Consider the following 25853-nt stretch of genomic DNA (forward strand, 5'->3'; position numbering starts at 1 on the left):
AATTGTGAGGCAAAAATACAACTGTGTCCAAAAAAAGTCACTACCTAGAAAAGTGCCTAGAAAACGTCATGAAAATGTCAAAAAAAAGTTGTGAGGGCTAAATTTCATGCAAAATTAATTTGTAAAAAAATAATCACCTGAAAAAGTGAATAAGAGATTGCCACAAAATTATGTCAACAAAAATAATCACCAAAAAGCTTCCCCAAAAATGATCTCCCATGGTAATGTTAATAACATTTAAACACAAAAAAATAACAAAATCGTCACAAAATAGTCAACAAAAAAAAAACATCCAAAAATATCTCCCCAAAAATAAGATGAAATGAAATATCACCCAAAAATCTCCCTGGCGATGATGCACTTTTCTTCCGAACCGAGAGCTTTCGTGTCCGCCAGCTTTTTTGTGCTCCTTTTTTTATGTCGCTCGTTTGTCAAGGACTTAACGCGCCAATAAAATGTTTCATCGGCGCCGTCCTGCTCTTGCGTGGACATCAACTTTTATGTTGCAGGCCGTACGTTTATGTGGCCACCGGCGACACGTGACCTTGTTTGATGGGAATAGCGCACGCCTAATTGCGTAATCCAAACACCCGAGGGCCTCATCATACGTGTGCATATTGTGTGTGTGTGCGTGCGTGTCATCTCATCACGTCATCTGATGTTAGGTTGACTTAGGTTATCTTATGTAACGGGCGTCCCGTAACGTGCATGCCTTCGGGCCACAAAAGTCTATGCCTGCAACTGAAAAATATAAAATAGAATATTATAATAACAAGAACAACAATTTTTATAATGATCATGTTACTCTTAACAAATAAATCCTGGTAAAATAGAAAAAAAGTCTACAAAAGTGGTGACCAAAATATCACCCAAAATTGTTACTCAAAATTTTTGGGAAAAAAAAAAAAAAGGAGACAAAAATATCACCGTAAAATGTTACCAAGAAAAATTTTACCTAGTCAACACAAGCTTTGACCCAAAAAATGTTCACCAAAAATTGTGAAATTGAAATTGTAGCCAGAAATAGTGAAGATTGAAAAATGTTGCTAAAATATTGTTTTTTTTTTTCAACCCAAAAATGTCCCTCATAATTTGCAATAAAGTAATTGACAAGATATGTGACTTAAAAAAAAATCACCTTCTCTCCAGTAATGTCATTTGTTTTTGGTCTGATGCAACAATTGTGCCCAAAAATCACAAAAATTTTAACCAAAATTTGTGACTGAAAAATGTTACTAAACAAGTGTGACCATAAAATGTAGAGAAATGTCAACAAAATTATTATCTGCAAGAAGTTAATAAAATGTCACCCAAAATTGTGAGCAAAAACTGTCACCAAAAAAAAAAAGTATCAGTAAATAATGTGACCAAAAAAAATTCCTCCCCACAAAAAAATGTCACACAAAAAAAGTCTAGAAAAGTGGTAACCAAAGTATCACCCAAAATTGTTACCCCAAATTTTTGGGAAAAAAAATGAGACAAAAATATCCCCGTATAATGATACCAAGAAAAATGTCACCAAGTCAACACAAGGTGTGACCCAAAAATTTTGACCAAAAAAATGTCACCATCACATTGGAGCCAGAAATAGTGAAGATCGAAAAATGTTACAATTTTTTTTAACCCAAAAATGTCCCTCATAATTTGCAACAAAGTAACTGACAACATACATGACCTAAAAAAAAATCACCCTGTCTCCAGTAATGTCATTTGTTTTTGGTCTGACACAATAATTGTGACCAAAAATCACAAAAATTGTAACCAAAAATAGTAAATAATTAAATAAATAAAAAGTGACAAAAAAAGTCACTTGAAATTATGACAAGAAAAAAAAAACTAAAAAATGATGACAAAAAAAAAACAAATCCCCAAATAACAATTTCCAATAATATCCATCCATCCATTTTCTTGGCCACTTATCCTCACAAGGGAGCGCCGCCTGGATTCAAAACACCGGAACCCATCGGGATGTGCCCTGATATTGGCTGGCAACCAGTTCAGCGTGTACCCTGCCTCCTGCCCGATGACAGCTGGAATAGGCTCCAGCACTCCCCGCGACCCTTGTGAGGATAACCGTCTAAAAAAATGGATGGATGGATGGATGGATGGATGATCGCCAAGATATGTGACCTAAAAAAAAATCACCCAGTCTCCAGTAATGTCATTTATTTTTGGTCTGAAACAACAACTGTGCCCCAAAATCACAAAAATTGTAACTAAAAATGGTAAAAAAAAATAAATAAATAAAATAAAATAAAAATACACAAAAAGTCACTTGAAATCATGACAAGAAAAAGAAAATGAAAAACTCAAAAATGATGACCAAAAAAAAACCCCCAAATCCCCAAATTACAATCTCCAATAATATATAAAGGTTTAATGTCACTTTTTATCCGACGTAAGACGGACTGTGTCACTCCACATGAATAGTCTTACTTTCCTTGAAGGAAGAATCCGAGCATAATAGCAAGCAATTAACCTTCAAAAAAAAAAAAAAAAGAAAAGAAGAAAGAAAAGCTCAGTGGCGACGCTGGAGAGTGAATTAATGGCGTTTCATTTCCAGACAGAGATAATGGATCAACGCAGACGGACCGTCTGACAGCATAAATGTTGTTTTTGTGTGTAATTCCACCTCCATCAGCTGTCCTGGCTGTAGCAGGAAGTGCTTTGACGCAAGCGAGAGCTCGGGGGTCAAGAGGTCAGCGAGCCCTCGCACGTCACTCCGGCGGTCTGGCGACGACGGAAATTCATCTAAATTTGAATTTGTCGCAAGACATTGTCATCGAAAGGGGACCACCCAAAAAAAAAAAAAAAAAAAAAGTCACAAAAAGAACAAATTGGGACAAAAATAGTCACCAAAAACTGTGACATGAACATTTTGTGTACACGACGGGATGAGATTGAAATATGTTTGGGCGGTTGGGACTCTCGAGTGCCCTCCGCCAAGTCAATTAAGCGCACGGCTGCAGAAAAAGCGAGACGAGGAAAAAGGATTGCTGATAAGAAGGCCGACGATCTGCTGGAATGGAACCTTTTTACTGAAGTTGCTTTTTTTTTTTTTTTTTGGAGCACCTCTGCCTTCATCTGCACGCAGCCAAGCGGAAGATTTGTCAGTCCCTGCCAGATAAGGAGGACCGAGCGCGCCTTTTGAAACGCCGTCCCTCCATAAGTCTGTCTGTCCGTCCCTTCTGGATTGAGAGCGCCGCCTGGATTCAAAACACCGGAACCCGTCGGAACGCGAGTCGGCGTGAGAGCAAAGATGACCGAAAATCCACAATACGTACACCATAAATAAATAAACAGACAGATAAGTGAATAAATAAATGGACAAATAAATAAATAGCAAACTTACTAAACCGGTAAATAAATAACAGAATAAAAATAATTAAATAAATAAACAGACGGATAAATAAATAGCAAACTAACTAAATCGGTAAATAAATAAGTAAATAACAATAAATAAATAAATATATAGCTAAATAAACAAACAGAGAGATAAATAAATAAATAGCAAACGAACTAAATTGGTAAATAAATAAGTAAGTAAATAAATAAACAGAATGATAAATAAATACATAAATAAATAGCAAACTAACTAAACCGGTAAATAAATAGGTAAATAAAAATAAATAAGTAGATCAGTAAATAAACTAAACTAATAATAACAACAATAAATAAATAAATAAATAAATAGACAAACAAACAAATAAATACATACATAAAATGTTGAGCAAAACTGTCACTAAAAAAAAAATGACAAAAAATGTTAACTCAACACTGGCTGTAATATTGTTGGCAAAATATCACCCAAAATGTCCTGAAGTTGTACTCCCACCTCCCCTCAAAAAAAGAAAAAAAAGTCTATATACACACATACATACACACGCACACACACACATATATATATATATATATATACATATACACATATATAAATTTGAAGAAGTTGTACTCCTACTATATATATAATTTTTATTATTTATTTTAATATACATAATAAATTATATATATATATATATAAAATTGCCATAAAAGACCAAAATGTTGATTAAAAAATGTCACCAAAAAAAAGTTATTTAATATATAAATATACTAAAGAAAAAAATGTGTAAAATGTATAAATAAATAAAAAAAATGATCACAGTACTGCATCCAAAATTGCACAGTCAGTCAAAAAAAAAAAAAAAAAATCTCCCAAAATACACCCTTCCCAAAAATCTAAAACAGTGTCAGGAAGAAGTTTGACCATCGGAATCCTCCCCAAAACGAAGTAAGGCAAACATTTCAGTTTTGCATCCCCAAAAAAAACTCCCTCGGGGCGAGCACCGCTCCTGCAATTCCAGCGAATGGCCTGTAGGAGATGCTGTCGCGCCGGTGTGCGGCCCGAGGATTCGCACCACATTAAGGGGGAGGAGCTTATTCGGGAGTAAAGTGTCTCCTTCGCCCGGTGCCGCTCATCTTCTTCCAGTCTTCATCAGCCTTCCTCCGACATCGGTGACCCGCAACGCCGACGACCGAGCTCACCTTTTCCCCAGCCTTCCTCCGAGCCCACTCGGACAAAAAAAAAAAAAAAAAAAAAAAAAAATGCGCCAGCCGTGCGTCTTATTTGCCGGATAAGGACCGCGTCGGAAGGGAGAAGAGGAGCACCGAACCGGAGCCGCTGGTGGCGGTGCTTGTCGGCCGGGCCAGGGAAGCGAGCACCGGCGGAGCCGCGAGCGGAGGTAAGCCAGCCCGCGGCCGCCTCTCGGAGCTCGTCTGTCGGCCGTCAGCTCGGACGCGAGTCGGTCACTTGTCACGGTACCAATCCATAGATTTAAAGGTTGTGAGCAGCCGCTGAGGCTGACCGCCAAACATAACTCGCATAACATTTTTATTTTTGACATTTTATTGAGATTCCATCCATCCCTTTTCATTACTGTAATTAGATGTTACACTCATGCAGCTGGTCCCATTCATTAAAGGGACTTATGGAAGTCAGAATCAATCCACATTTGTATTGTTTGGAATTAATCTAGATGAAATATTGATTAGCCATAATTAGGATTTATTGTTTATTCCCAAGCACATTCAGTCTTCCGCTTGCATTGTTTTAAGTCTGCTGATGTAAACAATGACTGGAGCCCTGACAAAAAGTGCACTTTGGACCCCATTACAATGCAATAACGTACATTTTTTGTGCTGATAATTAAATGTTTGCATTTTCACAGAATCATATTAATGCCGTAGCTGCACTAAGAGGGTCACAATATTAGGAACTCTGCCTCCAACCTTTATCAAAATGATAAGAAACATCACCATTTTGTTTGTTTGTTGTGTTCTTGGAGCAACTTCTTAACCGGGTCTATATTTAGTCGTCGCCGGACTCAGCCAAGAAAGCGCCGGGCGTCACGTTGACTCCACTGATGGGTATTATCATAAACTGGCCTCCATATTTAGCATGATTTATCAACCCACGCCAAGCCTCACTTCTTGCCGCCGATGCGTTTATGAGCGTCATCACAAATATGCGGCGTGACAAAGTAGATTTTTAGATCTTTTCAGACGACTTTTGACTTTGCGTTTGCAAACTTTATGCACCTTAGTTTGTCCAAATAGGTTTGTTTCTTTTTTCAACGTCCAAAGATGGCTTCATGAGGTAAAATATGTATATTTTGGGGTCTTGTCAGGTGGAAAAATGGAGGAACGTGACCCAGGGAGTGATCTCATTAACAGGAGATGCGAGATATTAGCCATCAGCTCATTTAAGAAAATTGTTCGAGTCCTAGAAACACAAGTGATGCAATTAATAAAACGATGAGCTGACTAAGCTACGTAAAATCCGGATATGAACGTGCGCGACATTTACCTTCACGACTGAACAGTTCCGTTTGCACTGAAGCAATAATACCGTTTTTCGCAAAACGCTTAGCCTATTTTCACTCAAACATCGTCTGAAGAAGGCAATGCAGACTTCCAATCTTGAGGCGATGTAACCCTGCACGGCTCCCGCGAACTGAAGAAGAGGCGGAGTTTTACAGCAAGTATTCAATACTGATATTAATATGTATATATATATTTTTTTTTACAGGGGAGGGTAAAAAACAAAAATGATGTTGGAATAGACCAATAGTATCGATTTCTGTGGGGGTGGAGGAAATGTTATGATAACCATATTTGGGCATATGTGGTTACCACCCGACCGTGACAAAATACAAGGTAGATATGTTTTATTTTTTCTTTTGTTACGGTTACTGAGTTGAATGAGTACTTTTTTCCACCCAATTATCCGTACTTGTACTTAACTATAAAGTGCAAGTAATTTTGCCATCTCTGCTCTATGTACAGTACAGTACAGTTCTTTCCCGGTTTGAGGGCAACCGGTCCTCGCCGGATGTGAATTCCTCCCAAGCCCGGGAATTCATTTGGAGGTCCGACCGGAGACATTTATCCAATTACCCCGATGGCTCCCGTTGACGCTTCGCTCAGCAAATTATAGCCGCCCCCCCACCAGGGCCTTTTTGTGGTCGTTATGACTGCCGCCAAGCACCAAGGTATGACGAAGGATGGGTTGAGGCCAATTTTTGTTTAAAAACCTGGTAAATATTAAGCAGAAATTGGGACGAAAGTGCAGAATGGGGAATTTAATTTCAAAACTGCCCCGAATGGTCAATGGTACAATCCCGACAGTTTGTTCATAATGTTTTACAAACCAGTGAGTAAATAGTCAATGTCAACAAACACTGCCTTTATAATTGCCTTTTGCTTATTACAATTATTTTTTGTAGAATTTATTTTCAAATTTTTCCGCTGCACTAGTTCTAGAAGTTTTCCCCATTTCAAAATACTAATGGCAGTCATCTTCGCAATCTTAATGAACCAAGAAAACTCCTGCCAGCTAACATACGGACAGGCGAACGTTAATATGGCGCCGACCCATTTTAGTTTTTTTGCAGTCTGAGGTCCAGCGGAACCGCCCCAGAACCCAGATGGTACGGTCTCATTCAATTACCGGTAATCGTTTCATTAGGTTTTCTTATTTTGACGGAATGTATTTACTATTTTTGCCATCTGAGGCAGAAGTGCCTCAGATTATAATTGCTTTAATCCTTTTGAAATTAAACTAAATGTTATCTTGTGAGCTAAACTACAGACACTCTCTCTCTCACCCAGTACATTTGGAAAGGAAATACCATTTGGTACATGCATAAGACGCACCTGTGTAAAAGCCGCAAGTGCCCACATTGAAACACGAGCTATTTACAAAGAAAAATGATACACAGAAAGACTTTTCAAAATTTTAATATCTTAGCTTAGTTTAACATAGCAACAACACAGTAGCACAAACAGGGCTGATTAAAAAAAAAAAAAAAAAAACTTAAATCACTGCGACGCGGCAGTAACACAGCAGCTAATGCAAGTGTGGCGTTAGCGGGGCCGGTTAAAAAAAACAAAATAACAACAATGTAAAATTCACCGAGACGCGGCAGCAACACACTAGCATAGCGCAGCACTAACAGGGCCGGTTAAAAAAAAAAATACTGGTAAAAGTCACTTCCTCGGCACATATATTCCACCGGTCTCACTCTTACCTTTTCCACTCGAGTGCCCCCTTGCGGCCGCTAGAAAAAATGCACAAAATAGCCGCAGCTTATAGGCTGGAAATTACAGTATTTTTGGCTGTTTTAGAGGAATTTATTTTCAATATCAATATCTGAACAAAAGTGTCTCCCCGCTCCAGAATCCAAATGGTACAGTCCCGCATGATGTATTACAGTACTATATTTTCTGTGAACAGGTACTAGCCTACTGGCTAACATACACATATTTTCGTACTATTAGCGATGTCTGTTTTTTGCGCTGTTAAAACCGCAACGGAATCGCCCACCCACCTACTTCGGCGTGTTTCTGGGCATCCGACAGCGGTTGCTGAAAGATTAGCGAGACGTTGTGACAAAAGTTTGTGCGGGCTCTTGGATTGGTCGCCAGTGATGATGATTTGAGGCCGTGTGCCGTGATTTGGAAAAATAAAAAAAGTGAAGCGGTCCCAACATTCCTCGTAAAATCTGTGGTGGCGTGAGATATTTTTTTATGTTCATAATGCTTGTGTTTGCATCAGCGATGTAGTAGCAAATGTTAGCAGGCGTTAAAATGCAGGCAGAGTTGAAAAGCTAATTTTTTTTTTTAATTAGACAGTCTTTCATTAGGAACACCTGGGCAATCATATAAGAGTCACAATAAAAATTCTGCCTTTTACAGAGCTCGTCAGAAAGGAAGTTCTTCGAATTTTACCCAATTTTTGTATTTATTTCGTTTTTTTAACCTTTATTTTTGTGTTGATTATTGCATTATTTACATTTCATTTTAATCAAAGATGATCATTACTTTTACCAATATTTTATTTCATTTTTCTAATGTTTTGATTATTTTTAACCTTATTTTCACCTTTTTTTCAGTTAATTGGCAGGTGTGTGTAGTATGTGTTGAACAATTAAAAAAAACCAAAATTTATATTATTCAATCTAAAGCACCATGTAGCTCCATTTTTTGTTTCTTTTTCTTGGGAAAAAAATATTTTAAATTTTTTTTTCTGTATATAATAGTGATAATAATGACAATAATGCAATGATAAGTAATGTAAGTAATAATAATAGGAAGTAAAAAGTAAGTAATAATGATATAATAATATATAATTTCCCAAATTTTATATAGCTACACATCCAGCATCCGCATGTTGCGACAGCAAACTATAATAGAAATGTAAAACACCTCATGGAAGTGAAACAACCCAATGAAATAAATGTTTTGCATATTATTAAAAAAAATAAAATAAAAAATGAATTCATCGATGCGCTCGGCTGCGTATTTATTTACTTTTTTTTGCTCACTGGGCGCCTCTCGAGTGGTGAAGGTCGCCGCGTCTTGCCGAACTCCGGCGAGCGCAACACGTTAAGTGCAATCCTTCAATATTCATCTTTTCAGATCGGATCTGTCTATTTAGTGATTCAAACAGCTGATTTAGTGCAAACAAGAGTGTCGCAAAAAGCAATTCGACAAAGTAAAAGTCCTTCATTAGCATTAGCATCTTTTTTTTTTTAAAAAAAAAAAAAAAAAAAGAAACTCCTTTTACACTTAATGGTGCTGAAGAGGCGATGGCTTGAGTGAAATGTCTTAGAAACCCCAACGTGCTCGCATTTGTATCCAGCAACACAGCGCCCACCTGCACTTAGCCTAATTGCTCCGCGCGCTGATCGCTTTAGTGGCCGTCATTGATCACGACGCGTCGTCCAGTGCCGGCCGGCGCTGATTAGCGCGTCGGATGGAAGTGGCTCGGGTTGGCCGCAACGTGCGCCGCCTGCTAATTACGTGATAAAAGAGGATTCCCCCCCCCCACCACCACCACCACCACCCCCTGCCCCCTCCCCAGAAACTAGACAACGTTGACGGCTTCAATTAGATTGAGGCTTTCTATTGTTTTTTATTTTTTTTTTTAAAGTCACAGGAGTGTTCGGGTTGATTAATTTAAGTGTGTTTTTAATCGTGCACCGCTTAATAAATGTATTAGACGCACCTAATGTAGGTATTGGTGATAGCGGCCATCAAATGAACAACATTTCTCATTAGGGGCCTGAGCACACGGTGGCGAATTGCCTTTTTCAATACTTTACAATACTACTAATAATAATGACTTTACATAAAACAAAATTGGATCAAGATGAGTTTTAGTTTAGTAAAAATAAACTGCAACAAAACGATTTACCTGACATTTTACTGTTTTTAAAACTACTGTTACAAGAAATGACAATCGAGTTTACCACGACGTTCCATCCATCCACCCATCCTCACAAGGGTCGCGGGGAGTGCTGGAGCTGTCCCAGCTGTCAACGGGCTGGAGGCGGGGTGCACCCTGGACTGGTCGCCAGGCAATCGCAGGGCACATGGAGACAAACAGCTGCACTCACAATCTCACCTAGGGGCAATTTTTAGAGTGTCCAATTAGTGTTGCATGTTTTTGGGATGTGGGAGGAAACCGGAGTGCCCACCCGGAGAAAACCCACGCAGGCACAGGGAGAACATGTCCAAGATTGAACCCGAGTCTTCAGAACTGAGAGGCTAACGCTTTCCAGCTGAGCCACCGTGCCGCCCGGTTTCAAATATCAGCATGACATTTGGTAGACAAGTTAACCGTGAGTTAGCTTACAAAAGTGGCTCGAAGTTGGGCCTCAGAAGACCCAAGACCAAACGAAGCTCTATAAAGTTACGTTCAGTCCAAGCCCGTTTTACTTAGCAACATGAAATTTGGTCCAATGTGGCCTTCTTTACCAGGCAGTTTTAGTATGTAATAGTGACTGTAATTTCTGGACTATAAGCCGCACCTGATTATAAGACTCGCCCAGTACATTTATAAAGGAAAAACCATTTTGTACCTACATAAGCCGCACCTGTCTATAAGGCCCACGTCTTCCTCAACATATATATTCCACCCATCTCACTTTTACCTTTTCTGCTCGAGCGCCCCCTCGCGGCCGTTAGGAAAAATTGCATAAATTGGCCGCATCATTGCATAAGCCGCAGGGTTGAACACGTGTGACAAAAAGTCGCGACTTATAGTCCGGAAATTACGGTAATTGCTGTTCATTGGTAAAACGTTGCGAGCTGCGAAGTCATGTTAAGCGTCCTTGGGTTCCTTGATAGACGTTTTGTCAAATTATTACCAACATTTCTCTTGTGACTTGTTTTAAAAGTCGTCTCGCTCACCGTTTTGCAGAATCGTTCCTTCGAGAAGCGCCTGTTGAATGTCATAAACAGCTCCTCGTTGCCTACTCACGCTTCACGCGGTTTGTTTCGGAACATTCGGGGTCGAGCGCTCCGCTGCGAGGTCCGGGTTCGTCAGGCGTCACGACGGGGGCGGCAGTTGATGGAGAGGGGCCCGAGTCTTGAGAGTCTCCACGGGGGGGGGGGGCCCACTTAAGCCTGTTAGCCTCATATGATGACACAGCGGGATGGCCGCGGGCACACGGGAGGGGCGGGCGGGTTGGCAAAACATGTCTATCCGCTCGGCGTTCTCGCCGGTGACGTTCCCTGCGGTTGTTATTTCAACTTTGTGCGACCACTATTTAAGCTGAAAGTTTAAAAAAAAAACCCGAACAGAACGACGCGGATATCTCATTGTAATAATCGCAAATGTGAATAATTGAGGGAAAAAGTTGAAATGGAAGGCCACTTTAATGAAAAGTCGGGATTATTTTAGTTCCCGTCATTTGTCATGTATAACGCGCACCCATTGAATAATACGCACACCCCCAAAGTTGACTTCAAAATTACAATGCATGAATTTGCTTCTGTATGTTGTTAGTAGACAACAGTTACACCAAGTGACACGGAAGTGGACACGTTGGTCTATCGTAACCCGACGCATGAAAAAGTCTCGACACCCTAGCCTGAAACTGAAGAGGAAGTCGGCCATTTTGACTTGAACCAGACGGTTGGATAGCGCACTTTTCATTTGGCTATTCCGGCATCTTCATTTTTTTCGTCTTTGGCTTTTCGTGGCACTTTTCGCGTTTGACAAACGGCAGCGCTGAACGGCGGACGTCGGCCGCCGACGGCTCGGGCGCCATATGCTTGTCGCTTTTAATGAAAAGCTCGCGTTTGAGCTAGCCCCGCATTGCTCGTCTTAATGAAGGTTCAGGAAGCGTGCGTTTGGATTTGCCGTTACCAGCCAGACGCTACTTGAAGTAATCACTAAGGACAATTAATGACCCCCGATGCTTTTGTGCTGCAGGTATTTATTTACGCAAGCAAAAAATCCAGCGCCGGCGTTCATTCATCAACGGGCCGGCGTGAGACGGCTCGGCCGTGCCGCCGCCAATATTTCACGACGAAGGCAGAGGGGCTGTAAATAAGATAGGATTTAAAATGCGCACCTACACCTTGGCGCAAATATGATTTATGTATCCTCTTAAGTCAAGAGGCACGGATGCAAATGAGACGTTTGCCCGGAGAAGCTTTTTACGTGTTTATTCCTTCGCCGCGGCAGACAAATGATTAAAAGCCGGCGAATGAGACGATAACTCGAAATGAAAAGAACGCTCGTAACTTTTTCGAACGCAATTTAATCTGATTTTGGCCGTATGGGATTAATAACGTTTATCTATGCAAATGCGTATCGAGGCAGGGCCGCTTTTTACGGTCTACCAGGCAGCGAGAACTAACACGAAAGGCCCGTCGTCAATGGGGGCGAGGGGGACGGCCCCCCCGTCTGGGTGGACGCCCAGCCCCCCTCCCCCGTCCCCACATCGCACGCCACAGGCCAGCTCGTAAAACGCTTTTTAAAAACGTGTACGTCATGCTAGCACTATGCAGTATACGTTTTTTCTTCCGATATGAAATACGCGCCTTGGCTCACTAAATGTCGGGGAAGCACAACCCTCGACTGATGGGTCAACTCTAAGCTCCGAAAACACAACGAATTGCTTCATCCCGTCTTTATCGTTGACACTCTCACTCGGAGCTCGACGTCGATGAGGAAAGTCGTGAAGGGTTGTGGCGGGCTCATTTTTAAAGACTCGCGCGCACGCTGTGATAAAGTGACCGACGCGGCTGCCCGCCACTCACTTTACGACGTCTCCGGGGCGCGGGCGGGATATCGGATGTCCGGGCCCGACGGGAGAAGAAACATTTTGAAGGGGGCGCATCTGTCCCCGAGAACCCGCTGACATCACCGAGGTCTCAATTGACCTCGCCTGATTAAAAGCTGATTTTTTTTTTTTTCCTTCTATTTTATATTAGCCCCCCCAACCCCCACCGGCATATTTCACAGTCGAGCGGCGGCTCGGGTCGATGCGAGATTACGCGGATGATTTATTGCCGCGAAAGCCGTCCGACCAGCTAAAGTTAGTTAAGTGACTTTGTTACTTGAGGTTTTGTTTATCGCGCATAGAGGAGGCAAAATGTACATCTATAGGGAGAAGTCAATGAGCTCGTTAATGACGCCCGCACTTAATGGGGAAGCATCTCTCATTTCATGGTGGCTACAACCCATCCCCCCCCCCCCCCCCCCGCGGGCTTCTTAATTCTGCCGCTCGATGAGATTTTTGTCTCCCCCGTTTACAAGAGGTGCTTCTCGCTGGTTTATTGCAAAGATATCTCACATTTGCATCATTCGTAATTGCGCTTTACTATTCATGACATAGTATTGTCACGGTGGCTCAGCTGGTAAAGCCTTGGCCTCACAGTTCTGAGGTCCCGGGTTCAATCCCGAAACCCGCCTGTGTGGAGTTTGCATGTTCTCCCCGTGCCTGCGTGGGTTTCCTCCGGGTGGGCACCCCGGTTTCCTCCCACATCCCAAAAACATGCTACATTAATTGCACACTCTAAAAATTGCCCCTAGGGGTGATTGTGAATGCTGCTGTTTGTCTCAATGTGCCCTGCGATTGGCTGGCGACCAGTTCAGGGTGTACCCCGCCTCCTGCCCGTTGACAGCTGGGATAGGCTCCAGCGCTACTCGCAACCCTCGTGAGGATAAGCAGCAAAGAAAATGGATGGATGGATCGATTAATTTTGCACACCTGCCACATTATTTTGAAATTAAATATTCCTGTATTTTTAATGCAGAGCGTTGCCTTGAGATACACAAATCATCGTTCCCCATTGAAATGAATAGAAATGTCATTAATCCGTTCAAGCCCCCGCCTCCCCAAAAAAAACCTAGTTTGTGTTTTTAATAAGGAAAAAAATAGCACTTCATAACATGGCACTTTATAAAACATGGAACATTTATTTGCTCATAGCGTGATTTTATGATGTGAATGTGAACTTTGTTTTACAATTTAAAGTTTGCAAATTTATACCCCGAAAACATGAAAAAAAAAAGTCTGTAAATATGTAATACAGTTAAAGTCGCTGGAAAAATCGTGGGAACTGATCTCGAAAGTTCTAGTGTATGGATCCTATATAATCCTATTTAATTATTCATATTTAGTCAGGTCCTTTTTGCAACATTTTTTCTTTTCCTTTTCTTTCTGCTTTTTAGACTGAAGCCGTTTTCTCCCAGCCAACTTCTCCGTGCAACAATCCCCCCCGGGTAGAATTTTGCCAGGAGGCACTTTTGTGTGCCCCCCCCGCCCCCCCCAAAAAAAATCATCACAAACGAGTCGTGAGAAACACGACTTCATCCCGAAAGCCGCCGTCCGTCCTCCACACTCTTATTATTAAGTCTTTCACTTTTTAACACTTGGAGAAGTTTTGCCGGGAAAAAACTGTCACTGCCGATATTCCGGCAGCGGCGGATTCTGGCGTTCCGGCACTCTTACAAACACTGGCTGGGGAAGAAGAAGAAGAAAAAAAAAAGATTCACTCATTCTTCTTTTTTTTTTTTCTTTTGCACGCTGTCAAACTGGAGCTGCTGAATGCTTCTTATTTGCATTGCAGCCTATTTTTCCCCCAGAAAAACACCCAAGAGGGAACGCTCGAGTCTGTGTTTTATTCGTTCGTAGGTGTAGAAATATATGCGGGGGGACTGACTGTGGCTTGTCAGTGTTAAGTGAGGAGTAAGACGCGTCTGCGGTGAGTGATGCTTTATTCAGGATCTTCTCGGGGCTGAATGTGGAATCTGTTCCTGATCCCAGCAAGACTCGAGTCTCTCCGCCGGGTTAAGACGAGCACAGCGAGTTCCCCCCGCAGTCGCACGCCGACACAGCCAAAGCGTCGCGTTTACGCCACCGCGTCGCCCCTTTTTACACCAAAACGTTGATTATTTTTTTTCTTTTTTTTTTTACACCGCGATGAATTGTTTTTATACCACATTGTCGTGTTTTTACGCGGCAATGATGCGTTTTTAATAGCGCGACGTTGTGTTTTCACACCACAATGTCGTATTTTTACCATGTCAGGTTATATTCACACGGAATAATGTTGTGGTTTTTTTTTTTATTGCGTAATGTTGTTTTTACACCACACTGATGTGTTTTTATGTCACAACGTCATGCTTTTCCACTATGATGTCAGTTTTTTTTTCTGCTGTGATGTGATGTTTTACATGATGATATGTTTTCCCACTTCATTGTTCCATTTTTAAACTGCTTCGTCATGTTTTTTTGTCGTAATCCTGCAACATTTTTCACCGTGATATTGTTTTTTTTTTACACTACAATGTCATTTTTACAGCGGGATGTCATGGTTTTAAACTGTAATTTTGCACTGTAATGTTCTGTTTTTACATCACAATATTAGATATTTATGCAGCATTTGTTTTTTTTACACCATAGTATCATTTTTTACACTGTGGTATTCGTAGATTGCTTTTACCCCGTTATGGGAGGGTTACACATTTGTAAATAATCCATTTTTCCACACCTTCAAGCCATATTTGTAGTCAGCCCGATGTCATTTTTTTCCTCACTGATTGTTGCTTCTTTAAATTTCATAAATCTGTCGTTTTTTTTTTTTTTGTCTCATCAGTACTCCCCTCCGCCCTCATCTGCTCTACCATCGTGACTCTCATCTTAAACTCCACGAAGAAACCTTTGTCGTCCTAACTCTGTTTTTTCCATACGACTTAATATCTTTTATTCATTTTTGCGACGGCGTCCAATCCCTTGAGAGCTTTCCCGACTTTTGCAGCCACACGCCTCCGCTCTGACCTTTTTACCGCCGCCCAATTACCTGACGCGGTGCGCTAATGTCCTCTCAGGACGTCGGCGCCGCCGGTCCCGGCAGAGTCGTTTATCCGGTCTCCAGATTGCGGCGATTGCACAAATACATCTCCAGATGCAGATTCTCTTTAATCTGAGCAAAAGAGGTGCCTCATTTTCATCATTCGGAGGCCAACGCTCGAGGATATTGGCACACCGACCTTTGGATTGATAATCGTTTTCGTCGTCAAGTTGTAAAGTTTTGTCGTCTCCGCAGGTGTGCCACGGAAATACGTACCGGATGTAACTTGTCTGTGATGAGCATCACCGTCATTCGCCACAGACTGAAGGTAAGACATTTTGAATTATGCTAAAGATACATAGAATGGCGTTTTTGGTGCGTCGTTTAAAAAAAAAAAAAAAAAAAAAAATGGTTTTTGACTTTGGTACGAAGAATTGCGATTAAAAAGTGTAAAAAAATTTTTGATGACATTCGGGTAACACTTAAAAAGCGAACTTTCCAGAGACAATCCTCGCAGGGTGATGTCGCTAAGGTTTATGGAGAAGCGAGTGCATGGATTTATTCGACGCTCGAGCATGCACTGATTTTAACGATCCGAAAACTTTTCAGGCGTTATTTGTCTTGCAGCTAGCCAAGCAGTTTGCTGGTTTGGAAACTTTGGGAAAAGATCTCACACAAACTGATGGATGCACATGAGGCTTAATGTGAAGAATTTTGTCATCGACGCTCTGAGATTATTGAAACAATAATTCTGTTGTTTTGGGAAGGAGATTGACACCAGACGGTCAATTTAGCGAGGGCCTTTTTCTAGTCGGCGCTCGAGCGCACACATTTGAGCATTCTTGAGCTTTGATGGATGATTGTCTCGCATCTAAGCAATTATTCTGGTTTAGGAGCAAGTTCTAGTCGACGCTCGCAATACATTTTCTTTAATGGGTTGTAAATCCTATGGAAAAGGGTAGTAGGTCCCATTTCTTACACCCGCTACTACTCTTGATCTCGGGCTTATTTATTCATATCCGTGTTCCGCTCCAGTGGAAAAAGGTGGCCGATTATCGAGAATTACTTCGATAGATGGTGCCATTTATGCCGCTCGGTTTCTTGCAAAACGAGTTTCTTTGTTTCCTGTCAAATGTCACTAGGAACTGATGGAGTGCGAGTGTGTTTGTGGAGCTGTTGCCCATTGCTGGAGTCTGATCTCGGGTCATTTAGAGATGGGAAGTCAGGACCCTGGGAAAGGGGGTAGTTCAGCAGCTGCTGACGCGATAGAACGGAATTACCCAGAAGTCAACTGACTTCTGGGGGTTGTTGCGGTCAGTGATCCCATCCAGATTTCGTGCTCAGGTCCCTGGATAGATCCTATCGCCATATCAGGGAGCGGTTGTTAAGTTTTAACAGTTTCACAAGCAGCGTGTGGTTCTCGTCGGCACTCTAGCACTCATCAGTTCGATCGTGTAACTTTCAAGGGTTGTCCTGGAGCAAAGTAAGAATTTTATCAATTTTGCGTCAATCTCTGATGCAAGTTCGTCGGTATTGCTAAGGTTTCAAGTCAAGGTTGTATTTTTGCGCTGCTAGCCTTCACAAATGTAGCAATCGTCAAATCTTCAGGGGTTGCTGTCTTGAATTCGAGCAAGAATCCTCTTGAGTTTTGTACAATAGGTGATCCAAGAAGGTTGATTTAGCGGAGCTTTAAGGACACGAGAGGGCATGGTTCACGTCGGCGCTCCCCCAGAGAGAAATCTGATCAATTTCGATCTTGCAAGGGATTATTGACTTGCATCTATGCAAGACTTCTGTTCATTTTGGAATGATGTGATAGAAGATTGCTCATGGAGCTGAGTTTTTCTGAACAAGCAAGTGCATGCTGTGAGTCGGGATTTGAGTACTCGTGGGAAATTTTTCCTTCCTTTCAACTTTCATTGATATGTCTCTCGTCCAAGCAAAAATGCAGCTTGAAGTTGGTACAATATCCACGATTAGCTAAACCCGCCACATTAGATCTCGCTAATACTCCCATTCTCAAACTGAGTGACAGTTATCTTACATCTAAGCAAGAACTTTATGGATTCTGTCCAACATAAAATGGTCAATGCAGCTGAGGTTAAAGGTCAGGTGAGTTTTAGTTGTTGGTCGAGCACTCTCGCGATTTAGTGTCCTTATACTTTCCAAGATGATTGTCTTAAATTTAGTATGACACACTGATCCAAGATGGTTGATGAAGCTGAGATTCATGGTCACGTGACTCTGCGGTTGTAATTGCTACTGGAGCACTCACACATTTTATCGCAGTCAAACTTGTCTTATATCCAAGGAAGAATTCGCTCAATTTTTGTCGATGTAATACGAGATGGCAAGAAGAAGAAAACGTCGACTCTAGCAAAATAACTGCTTTACGATCAAGCAAGCGCTCTGTTCTGGTTGACAGGCTAACCCCCACAAGGCGTGCCCTGCTCAGGCTTCCTCGGATTGTTTGGTCCCCGCAGATCAAAACGACTCGGCGGTAGGCCGAGCGTAGACAGACACGATCCGTTTACTTTACAACGCACCTCGGAAAGTAACGGTCGCGATCGGCCCGGCGCGTGCCGTTTACTCGGAGACCCCAGAAGGCAAAGCGCAGCTGTCGGGCCGCATCATTCTCGGCGCTTAGCTCGCGTAATGACGAATGACAAGCCTCCGCGGTGAGGAAAAGCGTCTCTGCCGGTCACACGCAGAGAACGACGCTCAAAGGCACGCCGCGGAATTCGCCCGCCGCCGGTGTAAAACTGCAGGGCACCGCGGGAAACGCGGCCTTCGTCCGTCCTGCTGAGCGCTGCAGTAAATTATAGTGACCGGTAGTGACGGGAGGCAGCTCGGTGCCACTGCGCGGCAGACTTTTGTGCTTGAGGGACACAGTTTGAGTTTTAAACCAGACACTCGTGGGCTTGGGCGTTTGTAGACGTGGTTCGATGAAAGGAGAGACTAACGTTTGTAAAATTTATAGCAATAAAATCATTCATTTTGTTCTATTTGTTTATGATAGCCAATTGAATCAATTATTTAATGAAATTAGAAGCTTCCTACATGTGTATGTACAATTCAATGGTATTTTATTTAAAAAATAAATAATGTTATAGTCTTCAAGCCACCTTTGTGTTTATACCACTTCTTTTTCTAAAAACAGCTTTCATTTTCAAAAATTTGAGCTTTTCTAAAAAAATAATGGAGAAAAAACATTTCCTTTGAAATTACATAATTTCTTTTCATGTTTTGGAATTTTTGTTGAGCATTCTTTTACAGAATTAATACATTTTCAATCGTTTTTATGCAGTTGTATTATTTGTAGAAAATAACCACATACTTGATGAGAGACAATTAGAAAAAAATTTGAAATTCCGTTATAACTTACTGACTCTCCTCAACTTTATTCACCCACCTATCCACTTTGCATCAAGTAAATAACCCATACTAAACTGTTGTTGAATAAAATAGGGTGTGGCACGAATGTAACGTTATTAATGTGTAATAATATATTAATTTCTAAATGCATTAGTGTATTATTGTGTAATAACATTGTTATTGCACGGCGTTATACCGAGAAGTGTATTTTTTCCCCCCCTTAGCTACTGAAATATTAGAAACAGCTCCTGTATTAGATGACATTAGAAAATGCTGGAGTACTTAATGAATTATCTGCCAAGTGAGGGGGGGGAAAAAAAGACTCTTCCTAACTTGCTGACAAAGCACAATTGTAGATATGGCCGACGTAGGGTGTTTGGGGCGGTGGTAATGAGGTGACCCTTGAACTTGCTTCAAGGTGTACCGTCATGATGAGGTATGTGGAAGGTCAGATTTTTCGCTCATGATTCCTACTTCATATATTATTGTCTCCCCTGCTGAAATTAAGATGTGAGTATGTTGGGGGGGGGGGTGTCGCGTGGTTAAGCGTGGAATCATAAGAGGCGGACACACACTGGTGCACAGCAGTTGGTCCAAAGAGCGTATTCGGGTCGCCGAGGCTAATAATGCGCGCAAGTGGCCACTTTTTTTGCGGCGTGCGAGGCATCGCGGACGATTTGCGACAGCGCTTTTAGGTATCTAGCATGTAGTTTATGGATGGCCGTCTCACAAAAGCGGCAACAGCTCGTGACTGCTGCTCGGGGCCGCAATTCACCCGGCATACATTACGAAGCTTGTCTTCTTATGTCGGAGCGAGGTGAATTTATCCTGTGACTGTTGATCGCAAAGGCCGGGCTCTGGGTTTCGGGGAAAATCTGGGAAGATTAAGAAAAAGTGATGTTATACGATGCCTCCCTGTCCTGTCCTTAAACCTGGACTTCACTGGTCCGCTCCGTTTTATGAGCGTCACTACATTCAGAGCTGACAAATTACTGCCGCTTGTCATTGGTTATGGCTCGGGATTGGGGTTATTGTTGATCTTGGGTTTGATTAAGATTTTTATGGAGGCCCCATAGCTCATAGTAGTTAGAGCATTGGTTTGGTAAACCAGGGGTTTTGAGTTCGTATCTCACTGGGGCCTCTTCTCCCCGAGAGGGGTTGGGTCAGGAAGGGCGTCCGGCGGAAAAACTGTGCCAAACAAATATGAGCGTTCATCTGAGATGACACGCTGTGGCGACCCCTAACGGGAGAAACTGACTATCATTGACCATAAATTCAAAATCTCGGACTGCCTGTCATTATTTGCAGCGTTTTACCATCACACGACTTACCTTATTGCTCCGTCCCCTTGTATAATACTCTCTAAGGCGTAGTACACACAAAAAAGATTTTCTTATGAAGACCACACACAAAGTAAAAAAAAAAAAAAAAAAAAAGGAATTTAACAGTTTATTGTAATGCGTGTTCCAATAATCTCAACATGGCGCACAACACCCACAAGTTTTTTCCACCGGCGATCTAGAATCTAGTGCTCCAAGACAGAAATCTCGCATGATTAAACTTTGACCGAACAAAACAAAGCAACAGAGATTGCGGCTTTCACCAATCACTACAGCTGATCTCGCAGCGGCCATATTGCCCATCCATAGTTTTTTTTTCTGTGTTGTTAACATTCCATTTAACGCTTAACCACATAAGAAAATGCAAGTTGCTAACCGCTAGCTAGCCAGTTCAATGCTGTTTTTGCAAACGTAAACCAAGAAATGAAGTATTCTGATTCAAGTGAAACCATCTTGTGTTGTTTTTATTTTCACACGCGGACAGTGACAGATGTTTGAATTGCGCAGGGAACGTTTACGATGGCCACTTGGTCATCATGTTGTTTTTGCCGCCGCTATAGGCTAAGTAGCTTAGTGACTAAAGTGAGCAAGCGTTTTCATGTCTGAAGAATGGAAAAATTCTGCTTTGTCTGAGATTTCCCCTCCTAAAAGACGGGTTTTTCGAGTTTTTGTGTCTTTGAGCCGCATTTGAGCCGCGCGGCTTAAATCAACAAGGCGACGTGACGTCTCTTGCATTCATAACGACTTCATTAGAAGAAAAAGAGCCAGCTGGTCTTCTACTGAACACCAGCGAGTCTTTTTGAAACCTTTTTTCTCCTCCATCTTTTGTTGCGGTTTGTTTGGGCTTTGAAAGCCGCCGCCGCAGATATGAAACGCCCGACGACTGTTTTGTTTTGTTTTTTTTTTTTTTTCCATCCAAGGTTCTCTTCAAAGTGAAAGAGTCAGACGCTAAGTTGTATTCATGCGCTGTTGTCGGGTGTCGCGGCGAACACTCCAAATCCCGCAAAAATCATTTTCTCATCTCGTGTGTCCGTCACGTCAGCAGCAGTCCTATTTAAGACTTTCGACTTCCTATTGATTTTCATACGGGGTGTCTTCTTCCCTCGAGGTTGTTGAGCGGCTTAAGCGGGTATTTATTTTCAGGCTCTTGGACTTGGAGCTGTCGCGGGCGATGTCATGTGAGCGGGTAATTATTTCTGTGACCTTGTTCGTTCCTTCTCCCGTATAATAGGAGGTAAGCTTTTGTGGTTTTATGTGTCACGATGAGAGGTCTTGTCAGCGTAGCCGCTGCAACGATGAACACGACGGCCGGAACGGCGACTTCAAAAGATGGCCAATGGCCGCACGGAGAGACCCGAGGAAGGACGGCGAATTGCTTTCTGAAAAGAGCTCGAAAAATGGAACGAGAAGACGACTTACACTTGGGGTTAAATTAAAAAAAAAAAAAAAAATGGCCAATTACTTGACAGTCCGACAGAATATTGACTGAAGTAGTAAAACTGCGGATGAGTAAAAATAAATCCTGTTGAGTGGCTTTTTGTAAGTCCTGAGAAATCGACGTCTGGTTGCTAAAGATAGTTTGAAAATTAGCTGTTATTCTTTGTAACAGAATAACAATTCAAGTAATGGAACCCCAAATAATTAAACTTTATTTTTCTGGTGTTGCTTACTTAAAAAAAAGTCAACAAATCTGTGAACCAAGGACGTGTGCTGACCGCCGATAATATTTTCTTTCCCACTTTATTTCAAATGACGAAAAAACAACCAGTGAGCGTACAGTCTTCAATAAACACATAGGAGTGAGGTATTACTGTTCCGAATGCTGACGAAAACTGTTTTTCTTGCCGTCTAAAGAAGACTAGTTGAATTCCGAACGATTTTAAGAATAGCTCTTTGTGGGTCGCTTTGTGTATACTAGATGCCTAAAATTGAAAAAAGAAGGCATCTGGTCACTAAGGATACCTTTTAATTTATTTTCATTAGCAACAATGGCTTCCTTACACATATGTTTGCATTCTTTCCTCTCTCTCTCACATGCACACGTGTGCACCTCTCAAGATGTTTTATAGCATGTTCACAGCTGTGCACAAGCCCGACCAGCCCAGTGCGTGCATTCTTCAAAACATATCGCACATTTTCCAAATGAACGCTCGTAGCCGTGATGCATTTCACGTCGGGGTGATCCATAAAGGATCCGGCTAATTCCTGGCCGCACGCCGCATAAAAGCGTGCTTAATAGAAAAACATGCGCAGCTTCACGGATGCAAAGAACGCAGATGTGGCACAGAGTAGTCCTAAAGGCGATCGTAAAGTGCGTTTCTACGCCTCCGTGGGCCTCGCGTTCACCAGGTGGCCTCATGGCTGCTATAAAATATTGCTATTCTATCACCGTGTTGACAACTTATAAAAAGTTGATACATTTATTTTTCTGCCCCTATATAATTAAGTCTGACTAAAACCGAATCAGATGAAAGCCAAAGCTATATTTCTCTTTGGAAATAATGTAAATCCAGTCAATTCGTTCTAGACGGTCAGAAGGTGTGGAATAGAATTCAACACGGAAAAGAAAATTGTAAATGGGAAGTAGTCATTTGTGCACTTTGCAAAGCAGCAACATAGACGTCTACTGAGTATGATATGGCTGTTCTTTTTTTTTTCTCTCTCCCCTCGTTTTGGCTTTTTTGTTTGTTTTTATTTGTCTTCGTCAAGCTTACAACCTCCCGCCAGGATGCGATCACAACTTCAGCATAGCAGCGATGCATGCTGGGATTCAGCCCGCCAGCTCTGTGAGGCGCTTTAAATGCAGCTCTCATGTAATAAGTGTTTTTTTTTTTTTTTCCGCTTACATTTCCCGTGATGCTCTTTTCTCTCAGGTTGCGGCTGTTGTTACTGAAGCAATAACAGCAACAGAAAAAGAGCACAATGTGCAATCTTCTCAAAAGTCAAATGGTCGCTACTCTTGATTTTTCTCAAGGTTGTTTTGTCTCCATATCTTTCATGTGTATGACTAATACAATATAACTCACCGTATATCTACTAATAGACTCCAAAACGCAACTTTTCTTCCCCACATAATATCGCAGTTTTATTCTTGCAGTTTACAGTGGTCCCTTCGCATACGGGTGGTACCAAGACGCAGATGGGCTAAAAAAAAAATGGTATCTGTCTCATAACCAAATAGGCAACAGATACTTGAATTAAAAAAAACAAAAACAAAAAAAAAAACGGCAGAGCAACTCGTCTAGACAGACAATATAACACTCAAAGGTAGGCCTGGGTGTTGTGATTCGATTCCCTTATGATTCCTTAGTTTGTGACTCAATTCGGTGTTTATTCAAATACTTTATTGATTCAATAAGAGATATAAACATACAGTATCTCCTGCTTCCTTAATGGAATACAAATAAGCAAATTATCCTCACTGGACAGGAGATGAATCGATTCCGAGGATTTATTACAGCATCTGAAGCACTGAAGAGATGTGACTGTCTCCATGTATACCGCGCTGTTTAACTGTATTCTACTGCCCCCAGGTGGCCAGGGCGTGCAAAATAGAAAGAGCAGCACAATGTTCATTGAGTTACATTTGTTTACATACTACTAAATTGATTGATTTACAATATTACGGAGCTGTTTTTTTCCCGACTTATGTATATTAAAAGAAAACCTTACTTTCTGAGCGTGATTTCCATTCTATTGTTTTTAAAAGATACAAGCTTCTCCTCTCATCTCTGCAACAAATTTTGAGCATCCAGGCACGGAGCCGAGGGGAACGCCTCCCCTTACAAGTCACCTGCGTGCTCCCTTTCTTTGCCTCTCCTTTGTGTCTGGAGGCTGTGTTGTTTTGCTTGTGCACAAAATCAATAGCTATTACACTCGAGAGAAGACTGTGCGCCGTCACTGCCTGCCTGACGGCTGTCATCTCCTTTAATTGCTGCGCTAATATCGTCCCCCGCTCAGTCACGATGTAGGTCAGCGGGCCTGCGGGCGCGCCTTCCTCATCTGCTCCTGCTCCTCCTCTTCCTCCTCTGGGCTCCGCCAAGTGCAAACACGACCGAGACGATTTTTTTGTTCAATCCCGCCGTATTTCGATTACGGCAGGAGCATCACTTTCAAAAAAAAAAAAAAAAAAAAAAAGCAACGTTTTCTATTTTTTTATTTTTGTAACATCGTGGTGGGGCGGCAAGGTGGCTCAGCTGGTAAAGCGTTGTCCTCGCGGTTCTGAGGACCCGGGTTCGATCCCGGCCCCGCCTGTGTGGCGTTTGCATGTCCTCCCCGTGCCCGCGTGGGTTTTCTCCGGGCACTACGGTTTCCTCCCACATCCCAAAAACATGCTTAATTGGACGCTATAAATTGCCCATAGGTGTGATTATAAGTGCAACTGTTTGTCTCTATGTGCTCTGCGATTGGCTGGCGACCAGTTCAGGGTGTACCCTGCCTCCTGCCCCTTGACAGCTGGGATAGGCTCTGGCACGCCCCGCAACCCTTGTGAGGATGGATGGATGGATGGAACATCGCGGTGTACTCGATTGTCATTTCTTGTAACGGTAGTTTTAAAAACAGTAAAATGTCAGATAAATCGTTTTGTTGCAGTTTATTTTTACAACACTAAACAAGAATATAAATGCAACGTGACTTGGCAGCAGTCACGAACCTCCGGTACGGGGGCGGACCCAAATGCCGGACTCAGAGACGAGGGCATGATGTTAGGCGTGCTTTTACTCAAAGCTGAGGTCATACGCGGTGTGAGTAGTCCGAGAAAGCTGAAGCACAACAACACTTGGCTATAAGCAAAATCCCAAAGCATGAAGCGAGGTCGGATGACGAGGACGCAAACTTGGAAACATGAACAAAGACGGGACTAAACTACGGTGGCACAGAATCGCTGTAACGAGGATAACTCGCACAACAAAGACCTTAACAAAGCTCCTGGAATTGGGGAGAGTGCGGGTGGTGGTATGCATGGTGAGCAGAGAGCCAAGATCCAGGCTGTGTTTAGTGTTATCGTCACGTATGTCGTACTCCAACTAACGGGGGACAAATACCTTGCATGTTTCTGACGTGCTTGGCGAATAACGATCATTCTGATTCTGATGCACACTGTTGCATTTGGCAAAAAAAAAAAAAAAAAAAAAATAAAATAAAAGCTGATGCTGATTATTAAACAAGCGTGCCTTAGGCTATCCACAATAATAATGAAAAATGGCACAGACACTTTTGAGGACACGTGCAATTGATATGCTGACTGCCGGAAAGAAATGCTCATTTCCTCAGCCGAAGGCGTTTCCAAACGCCTTTCGGGGAATTTTGGCAGTTGCGTCCGGGCAGGCCGTGTGTAACCGCGCCAGCCGAGGAAATCCACATCCGGCGCTTTCACCTCCAACAACGTCTGAGACCTCCCACCAATCGCTTTTTGCAGAACCAAACCATTTCTGCACTGCGCTGATAAACAAAGTAGACGCGTTCACTGGCAAATTTACGCAGATATGTCAGCAATATCGGGCT

The 25853-nt window shown here is 42.2% G+C and overlaps 1 protein-coding gene across 1 annotated transcript in view; it reads left to right on the plus strand.

The window, feature by feature from the left end:
* The first annotated feature begins 4416 nt into the window (after positions 1-4416).
* Positions 4417-25853, plus strand: part of LOC133496665 (kelch-like protein 29) — a 173860-nt gene continuing 152423 nt past the window's right edge. The window contains exons 1-2 of the mRNA XM_061812508.1: positions 4417-4721; positions 15889-15961. The gene's annotated coding sequence lies outside the window, so the exon portion shown is untranslated. The remainder of the gene's footprint in view (positions 4722-15888; positions 15962-25853) is intronic.

This window comes from Syngnathoides biaculeatus, chromosome 23 (assembly GCF_019802595.1).
Source record: "Syngnathoides biaculeatus isolate LvHL_M chromosome 23, ASM1980259v1, whole genome shotgun sequence".
In the NCBI taxonomy this organism is placed as follows: Eukaryota; Metazoa; Chordata; class Actinopteri; order Syngnathiformes; family Syngnathidae; genus Syngnathoides; species Syngnathoides biaculeatus.